The sequence below is a fragment of the Macaca nemestrina genome, chromosome 5 (genome assembly GCF_043159975.1).
Source record: "Macaca nemestrina isolate mMacNem1 chromosome 5, mMacNem.hap1, whole genome shotgun sequence".
Classification (NCBI taxonomy): domain Eukaryota; kingdom Metazoa; phylum Chordata; class Mammalia; order Primates; family Cercopithecidae; genus Macaca; species Macaca nemestrina.
Genome location: NC_092129.1, coordinates 159,121,898 through 159,131,936, shown reverse-complemented (window position 1 = coordinate 159,131,936; position 10,039 = coordinate 159,121,898). Strand labels below are relative to the sequence as shown.

At 41.1% G+C, this 10,039-nt stretch overlaps 1 protein-coding gene across 5 annotated transcripts in view; it reads right to left on the bottom strand.

The window, feature by feature from the left end:
* The window catches only part of RIPOR2 (RHO family interacting cell polarization regulator 2), a 248,951-nt gene that overhangs the window by 150,311 nt on the left and 88,601 nt on the right, over window positions 1–10,039 (bottom strand). The window lies entirely within an intron of this gene.

The window sequence follows — 10,039 nt, the reverse complement described above, 5'->3', positions numbered from 1 at the left end:
ATTAGACTTGCAGCCACAGGATCTAGGTCTTGTGTGTCAGTTTTGAAGACAGCATGCCCTGCTAGACTGTGACATCCCGGAAGACAAAGGTCAATCAAGACATTTGCATGAGGCCTGATGGGAATCAATGTCCCATAATTTTTTTTTTTTTTTTTTTTTTTTGAGACAGTCTCGCTCGTAGCCCGGGCTGGAGTGCAGTGGTGCGATTTCGGCTCAATGCAAGCTCCACCTCCCAGGTTCGCACCATTCTCCTGCCTCAGCCTCCCGAGTAGCTGGGACTACAGGCGCCCGCCACCTCGCCCGGCTAATTTTTTGTATTTTTAGTAGAGATGGGGTTTCACCCTGTTAGCCAGGGTGGTCTCCATCTCCTGACCTCGTGATCCACCCACCTCGGCCTCCCAAAGTGCTGGTATTACAGGCGTGAGCCATTGCGCCCGGCCAACATTTTTAAAATGAATAACTTTATTGATTTCCAGTAGTTCTCTAGGCAAGAGCGATCAGAGACTTTAGAAGTTCATATCAACATGGAAGTGGTAGAATGACACCTGAGAGTAGTGAGTGGTCACCAGATCACAGGTGTCAGGGTGATTGGAACACTCCTTTGCCCTACAGTGACCTTTGTTCTACCTCCCAATATTACGCAGAGGAATCACCATCACATAGAGACTGATTATGGTTTTTATGCTCGGGGGATCTTGTGTTGTCTTCTAAGTGTTGCAGCCCCCAGGCTTTGGTAAGAGAGGGGCAAATAGACATTTTCTCACGTAAATTAATCAGCTCATCCACGAGTTTTGCAGTCGAATCGCTGTCTTTACATGGTGTTGTCTGCCAACTAATGGAATAGGGCGTCTTCAAGTTTTATTGACAAAGATAAGACTTCCATAAAAGGATCCCTTTGAAAGCAGCTTAAAGAGAATTCCGAAGCAACTGTGTTTATAACAATAAATGTTTCTCCACCACTTTCTTTCCAGTTCCTTTGCCTCAGGCTTCTGCTACTCTAGTTCTTTTTCCTATTTTCTCTCCTGTTTTCTTGCGCTAAAAGAAAACTGTGTAAGACACTTCATAGGAACATTAAAAACTGGTACAAGGGAAATGTCATGGTTGGTGGGGGCGGAGTTTATAAAGGTTTGGTGAGAAAAAGAAATCCAGACCTTGCTTCTGGCATTTTCTGGGTAGGATTTTTTCACTGGTCCCTAATTCACAGAATAATCAGCTTTGGCAGCAATATTTAGTTCCCCTTTCTTTCTACACACTGGGATGAGGGCATATGAGAACGGAACTTGTGGTAAAGACTACCTTGCCACAACAGGACCCCACCCTGCTTACCTTCCGCTGGATCCACAGTAGTCGTAAATATGTAGTGAATGGTAAATGTGGGGCTTCCTGTATTCTGTAGTGGACATTGCCACACCACTGTCTCCAGTGGAATGAACCAGAATGTAAAACTTATACTTTTGAAATGCGATGAAGCAACATAGGATGACCCCATGTTTTCTGTACTATATTGCACTCTTTTGCACAATGTGTAAGAACACAACATGAGAAACCCACAAAAGAAGGAAATAGAACAACTGAGGTTGTTGGCTGGGCAGGCTGCAAGGTAAAGGGCAGAATAGTAAATGCCCCACCTAGTCAACATCCTCTGCCAACTGTTATTCCTGTCTCCTAAACTGTACTGCTCTCTTTCTGTTATCCTTTTCTATCATCCATCCATTCATCCAGCCAGTCAGCCTGCATTTACTGGGCATCCTGTCACGCGGCTGCTGGGGATATAGACTGTGAGTAGTATGCTGGTAAAAACTAAATAACTAGCTCTGAGGAAGAGGAGCTGATTTGCAGTGCTTATGGATTTTCATAGTGCTAACACTCCTACCATGACTAATTTCAAGCTACTAACGTGACATCACTGAAGCAAAGTTGGGAAGAGATGCACAGTAGCACACCATTTCCACCAACCAGATACAATCAATGTAAATAACTTCCAGCACAGATAACAACAAAATGTAGTAATGAGGAGCTGATGAGTACTGAGTATTTGTTAGCATTATTTTAAATGTAATTTATTTAATTGCACACTTATATAATTTAATTTTAAATCATGGCTATTTTAACAAACAGCTCACAACATTTCTGAAACTAACGACTGGCTCTCATAAGCAGGTTATGTGCTGACTCCAGCACACCACTAGACAGAGAGAAACGATGTATACTGTCTGCTTTACAAAAGTCTTTTTTAAATCTAGAAAGAAAGACATACATATGTAAATAAGTAGTAGCCATACAGTTAATGTGATAATACAATAGGGGAAAGTGCTGGGCATAGAATTAGTGGGCAGCACAGTGAGAACCTGTTATGCACTGAATGTGTGTGTCTCCCCGAAATTCATATATAGAAGTCCTAATCTCCAGCGTGGCTGTATTTGGAGTAAGGAAGTATTAATAATCAAGGTTATGGCTGCGTGTGGTGGCTCACACCTGTAATCCCAGCACTTTGGGAGGCCGAGGTGGGCGGATCACCTGAGGTCGGGAGTTTGAGACCAGCCTGACCAACATGGAGAAACCCCGTCTCTACTAAAAATACAAAATTAGCCAGGCGTGGTGGCGTATGCCTGTAATCCCAGATACTTGGGAGGCTGAGACAGGAGAATCACTTGAACCCGGGAGGCGGAGGTTGCGGTGAGCCAAGATCATGCCCTTGCACTCCAGCCTGGGCAACAAGAGTGAAACTCTGTCTCAAGAAAAAAAAAAAAAAAATTTGGTTAAATGAAGTCATAAGTGTGGGGCCCTGATCTAAGATTAGTGTCCTTATAGAAGAGGCACTGGAGAGCCCTCTCTCTCTCCAGGTGTATTCCCCACAGAAAGACCATGTGAGGACATAGTGAGAAGGCAGGTTCCTGCAAGCCAGGAAGAGAGCTCTCACCAGAAACCAAATCAGCTAAGAAGGGGTTCGGGTCATGCTACTTCAAAATATGGTACCTTGGCATTTGAGAAAACAGCAGAAGCAAGAAGGTCGCTCTCACCTTTCCCTCATCCTTCTCTGCTGAAGCGGGTCACAAGGCTTTCATTTGAGAAGTACCTTCCCTATACCTGGAGGAATGGTAGGCCCTTATTTCTTAAGCCACAAAGACACAAATAATCTGAACAAACAGTCCCCAAAACTTTGCCCCAGTTTATGACCATTAGATGATCCCTTTGTCCAATTATACATCTGCATGGCTGTCTCCTCATCATCAAACCTAAGCATAAAAATACACAAGCTTCTCTGTTTCTTTGAGTCTTCATTTCCAAAGGCTCCCATGTCGCGTAAAACTTACGTTCATTAAATTTGTCTGCTTTTCTCTTGTTAATCTGTCCTTTGTTATTGGAGCCTCAGTCATGTACCTAGTGATGGGAAAGAAAGATATGCTTTCTCCTTACAGCTGGAACATTGATGATCTTGGACTTCTAGTCCCAAGAATTGTGATGAAATAAATTTCTGTTGTTGAAGCCACTGGGCTGTTTTGTTATGGCAGCCCAAGCACTCTAATACAGAGGCCTAAATAAAATTACCTGGAGAGCAGGTTGGTAACTTGGAATCAACAGAAGCACCTGAGGATGCTCAGAGGCAGGCTGGTTTGCACTTAGCAAGTGGCTCTCCCTATTCATGAATATTTTCTCTTATCACTAGTCACTGTCTTCAGATGCAGACACCCTGGCACAATTATCATCCTTGGCAGAATGTTGACTGGGGAAGGGAGAACTCCAACTTTGTAGCCCAAGCTGAGAAACACAGCAGGGCAGGTGAGGATTGGTGACCAGTGACTGCCACTGCAACACAGGAATCACAGCTGGTGAACTGTGCAGGCCCAATCTCTCATTTTTTTGTTTTGTTTTTTTTGTTTTTGAGACAGGATCTCAGTCTGTTGCTCAGCTTGGAATGCAGTGGTGTGATCACGGCTCAGTGCAGCCTCAACCTCCCAGGCTTAAGCATTTCTCCTGTGTCAGCCTCCTAAGTAGCTGGGACCATAGGCATGTGTCACCATGCCTGGCTAATTTTTTGTAGAGACAAGATCTCACTATATTGCCCAGGCTGGTCTCAAACTCCTGAGCTCAAGTGATCCTCCTGCCTCGGCCTCCCAAAGTGCTGGATTACAGGTGTGAACCACTGCACTCAGCCTTAGGCCCTAGTCTTTAATAGTGGTTTCTCATGTCAAAGAAATAAACAGCACAAATTGGATTAATAACATTTTCTCATTCCCAAGAGTCCTAGCATTGATAATAAAACGTATGCCCTCTAGAACGAGAAAGTCTTTGAGATTCTTAGACACTCTGGTGGCTGTGCAGCACTCAGGGCATTCTTCCTAATGTGGTATATATGGACATGAGAAAATAGTAGAAGAACTAAGAGTTGTGGCCATTTATATTGTGATTTGTAGAACAGGTAATGATATATATACTGAGTATGTGTAGATGTGCTTAGAGGAAAGGATGTTGGCCAAAATGTGAACAAGGATGTTATCTCTGGATTAGATATTTTGGGAGGAGAGTTTACTTCTATATGTTTGCTTGTATTGTTTGTTTTTTAAATTTTTGTCAAAAAATTTATCAATTTATAATACCTGTCCATTGTAAATAAAGCAAGTAAGATTTAAAAAGGAAGTTTAAAATCCAACCATAGTCTGAAGAGCCAGAAATAACCACTGTTAATATTTTGGCTTAGAACTTTACAGCTCTTCTGCTATGCATGGCGTATTTTCTTTGTAACCTCTCATCAGCCTTGGATTAATCTGTCTCCATTTCCTAGACCAGGGCTTCTGAGGCCTGGGGGATGGAAGGCTCACAGCTCACACAATATTAAGTTAATTTTAAAACACAGTAGGCCCTTCACCCCTGCTCATAATTTTTAAAAAAAGATCTCTAATTAGCCCCTTTTCATTCCCCACGACTATTTCAAAGCTTAAACCATTCTCGCTATCTCACCTCCTATTTCAGAGAAAATACAGACCATCAAGCATGATTCTCTTACTCTCTTCTCTTCCACTTTTAAATCTGCACTTTCTTTTCTTCCCCTCTGTTATAGTTGAAAACCTATCTCTTACCCCATCTAAGGTCCATGCTGCTCCTTCAAAAAAAGAAAAAAAAAAAAATTACAGGCCTGGTGCAGTGGCTCACGCCTGTAATCTCAGCACTTTGGGAGGCTGAGGTGGGTGGATTACTTGAGTTCAGGAGTTCGAAACCAGCCTGGCCAACATGATGAAACCTTGTCTCTACTAAAAATACAAAAAAAAAAATTAGCCAGGTATGGTGACAGGTGCCTGTAATCCCAGCTACTTGGGAGGCTGAGGCAGGAGAATTGCTTGAACCTGGGAGACAGAGGTTGCAGTGAGCCGAGATTGCAGCGAGCCGAGATTGCAGCCAATGCACTTCAGCCTGGGTGACAGAGCGAGACTCCGTCTCAAAATAAATAAAATAAAATAAAATAAAATAAAAATTTACAACTTTTCTCTGGTTTTATAATTAATCACATCCATGTTGAAAATGTTAGGAAATATAAAAGACTCAAAGAAGAAAATAAAAATCACATGTAACTCAAACATTAAGAGACAATTACTGCTGGCATTGTAGATTCTTTGTTTTTTTCCACACGATTGTGTGTCTCTGCACATTAAATAAGTATTTTTACCCAATTGAAATTATTCTGCACATGCTATTTCATAAATCTCTCTTTCCCTCTTACAATAGATCATAAATATTTTTGCATGACTACAAATGTTCTACAATGAGATTTTGAGGTGATTTTTTAGGTTAAAAATAACTTTTTCCTTATTTTAAAAACAGTGTATGCTTATTGTGGAACCATTAGACTTTTGTTAAAAGGGAGAAAAACTTAAATACTTATCATCTTAACTCTGAGATATGATGAGCTGACATAATTTTTATATAAATTTATTTTATAAAAATAAGTTCAGTCAGGTATCATTCTACATCATGTGTGATATACAAATATTTCATTTAATCCTCATGACACACTAGGTAGTTGTAATTATTATGGTAATCCCCATTTTCTAGATGAGGAAACTGAGGCCTAAAGAAGCTAAGTAATCTGTTCCAAGTTTTTAAGTGGTAGAGGTGGGCTATGGACCTAGGCAGTCTGCCTCCAGAGGCTGGAGTTTTACTAACTCATCTGTACAGCTCTCAGTGTATAGAGAACGTCTTTCCACATCAATAAATCTTCCTCTCTTGCTTGCAAATATCTACTCTAGCTCAGAATCAGATAAACATTGTTTTGCTTTCTTGTAGTTCTTTTAAGATTTTCTTTTTCAATTACCAGTTGCATGTAGAATTACTTTTGTTTATGCTGTGGGTGGATTCTCACTTCGGTTTATTTCCAAATGGTTAACAAATGATCCAAGTTTTATTTATTGAACGACCTCTCGTTTCTCCACCAACTTAAACTGCGGTCTTTGTTTCTGCTTATGTCTTCTCTTGACTTCTTTGAAAACCGATTTCATTTATTATCCACCATTTCTCCTGATCTTGAAAATACGAGGTAGCTTTGAATTATTGGTACACTTGCTTAATTAATTGATTGATGCATCATTCATTAAGTAGCATTTATAAAGGGTGCAACAGGAAGATTTTTTTAAATCCCTCTTGGGACTCACTGTCTAAAGATGTATAAGACTCTTTTTAAGAAACACTTCAGTTGCACTTACGGTGTGCCAGGCACTGTTCTTGGTGATTTACAAATGTTATCTTATTTAATCCTCATAGCAAGACTATGATGTAGGTACTATTTATATCCCCACTTTTCATATTATAGGCAATAAAGCATCGAAGGGTTAAGTAACTTGTCCAAAGTTACATAGCTGGTAAATGGGCAGTTGGGAAAAGTTAACTGGCAATTCCAATTTTATGCAATGAGTGTCATTATCATAGGGGAAATATAGAGTTCTGTGGGATCTTAGCAAGGGCTTTTGATAGAGCCATGGGAGTCAGGAAAGACTTTTGGAGGGAGTGATGGCCAAATGATTCCTAAAGAATGAGAAGGAGGGCCGGGTGCAGTAGCCCATGCCTGTAAACCCAGCACTTTGGGAGGCTGAGGCAGGCCAATCGCCCGAGGTCAGGAGTTCAAGACCAGCCTGGCCAACAAGGTGAAACCCTGTCTCTACTAAAAATACAGAAAAGTTAGCTGGGTGTGGTGGTGGGTGCCTGCAATCCTGGCGACTTGGGTGGCTGAGGCAGGATAATCACTTGAACCCAGGAAGCAGAGGTTGTAGTGAGCCGAGACTGCCTCATTGCACTCTAGCTGGGCAACAGGGCCAGATTCCGTCTCAAAAAAAAAAAAAAAAAAAAAAAAAAGAATGAGAAGGAGTAGGCTGGACACAGGCTGGTGAGACCTGTGAGTGGTAAGTGGGGGGTAGCAGTAGAAATATTTCACCCGGAGAAAGCAGTAGTATAAAGGCTTAGAAAAGAGAGAAAGAGAGAATGTATGCTAGAAGCTGAAAGGAATGCAGTATAGTTGAAACAGAGTGTTGGGTGGGGAAGAAGGGTGGGAGGTGGAAAGCCCTAGGGTTGGAAGGGTCAACAGAAGCCCATCATCTTAAGCCTTGGGAGACACTTTGAGGAATTTTAACTGTAGTCTAAATATAAGAGGAGATATTGAAGGGTTGTAAGCAGGAGAGAGATTACTCTAGCTGCTGGGTGAGTATGCATATCAACATATCAACAGGGCAAGAGTGTAGGCAGAGTACGCTGTTGGAAGGGGCTCTTGCAACAATCTAGGTGAGAAATGATGTTGGCTTTAAATAGGGCAGTAGAAATGAGATGAAGAAAACAAGAGACTTCAGGTGCTTGGAGGAACTTAACTGGACCATAGGTGAAAAGAGCAGTCAGTGATTATGACTTGGCTCTTGGCTTGACTAATAAGTCCCCATATTAACATCTAAGGTGTCTTAGCTCATTTTCTGTTGCTTATAACATAATACATTAAATTGAGTAATTTATAAAGAAAAGGGATGGATTTCATACAGTTACAGTGGCTGAGAAGTCCAAGGGCAAAGGGCTGCATCTGGCAGCCTTCTTGCTGGTGGGAATTCCATGGAGTTCCAATGTGGGGCAGGATGTTCCAGGGTAAGAGGGCTGAGCAGGCTAACATCCTTGCTCAGGTCTCCCTCCTTTTGCTTATATAGCCACTGGTCCCACTCCCATGATAACCAATTAATCTGTTAATTCATGAATGGATTAATCCATTCATGAAGGCAGAACCCTTGTGACTCAGTCACCTCTTAAAGGCCCCATTTCTCAATATGGCCACATTGGGTATTAAATTTCAATATGAGTTTTGGATGGGACAGCTATTCAAACCATAGCATAAGGCAGTGATAAAAATGTGGATAGTAAATAGATTAGACTTAATGTCCATATAATACATAGAGGAGAAGGAATGACTTGCCTATAGTTTAATCATGACATTCTTAAGACTTCTCCTTTCACACTCACTAAGCTCTCATTAAGGAAGGTCTACAAAGTTTATAAATATGGTAAATGTTAAAAGTAGTATCTTTGGGGGCGTAATTATGTATAATTAAAACAGTTTTTTTTTTTGAAAGAGCTTTACTGAGATGTAGTTTGCATTCCATAAAATTCACCCATTTAGAGTGTATAGTTCAGTGGTTTTTAGAATATTTAAAATTGTGCAACCATTACCACAATGTACCTTTAGAACATCTTCATAATTCCAAAAAGAAACGCTGTGCCCATTTCGCAGTCACTCCCCATTCCAATTTCCTTACCTAACCCTGGCTCCAAGCAATGTATTAATGTCCTTTCTGCCTCCGAATTTGTCTGTTCTGGACATATCACATAAATAACATCATATGCTGGACGCGGTGGCTTATGCCTGTAAGCCCAGCACTTTGGGAGGACGAGGCAGGCAGATCACCTGAGGTTGGGAGTTCGAGACCAGCCTGACCAACATGGAGAAATCCTGTATCTACTAAAAATATAAAATAATTAGCTGGGTGTGGTGGTGCATGCTTGTAACCACAACTACTTGGGAGGCTAAGGGAGGAGAATCGCTTGAACCTGAGAGGCGGAGGTTGCGGTGAGCCGAGATCACGCCATTGCACTCCAGCCTGGGCAAAAAAGAGTGAAACTCCATCTCAATAAATAAATAAATAAACAAATAAATAAAATAACATCATATAATATGCTGTCTTTTGTGACTAGCTTCTTTTACTTAGCATAATGTTTTCAGGTCCATTCTCATTTTATTTTTATTTTACTTTTTTGAGACATGGTCTCACTCTGTCATGCAGGCTGGAGTGCAGTGATGGGATCAGGGCTCACTGTGCCTAAACCTCCTGGACTCAAGTGAGCCTCCTGCTTCAACCCTCTGAGTAACTGGGACTACAGTCAGACATCACCACGTCCAGCTAATTTTTGTATTTTTTGTAGAGATGGAGTTTCCCCATGTTGCCCAGGCTGATTTCCAACTCCTGGGTTCAAGCCATCCTTCTGCCTTGGTCTCCCAAAGTGCTGGGATTATAGGTGTGAGCCATTGTGCCTGGACATTCTCGTTTTATATCATCCGATAGCACTTAATTCCTTTTAATAGCTGAATAATAGTATGGATATAGCACATTTTGTTTGTGCATTCATCAGATAATGGCTATTTGGTTTCCACCTTTTGGCTATTATAAAGCTGCTATAAGCATTCATGTACAAGTTTTCATATTGACATGTGTTTTTTAAAGTGGCTGTACCATTTTACATTCCCACCAGCAACGTGTGAGGGTTCCAGTGTCCCTGTGTCCGTTTAACACTTGTTATTTTCTTTTTCATTTTAGCCATTCCAGTGGGTATGATGTGGTATCTTATTGTAGTTTTGGTTTGTATTTCTTTAGTGACTAATGATGTTGAGCAGTTTTTTGTGTGCTTACTGGACATCTGTGTATCTTTTTTGCGTAAATATCTACACAAATTCTTTCCTGACTTTTAACTTAGGTTGTCTTTGTGAGAGTTTCTTCAATATGGTGAATATAAGCCCCTTGTCAGA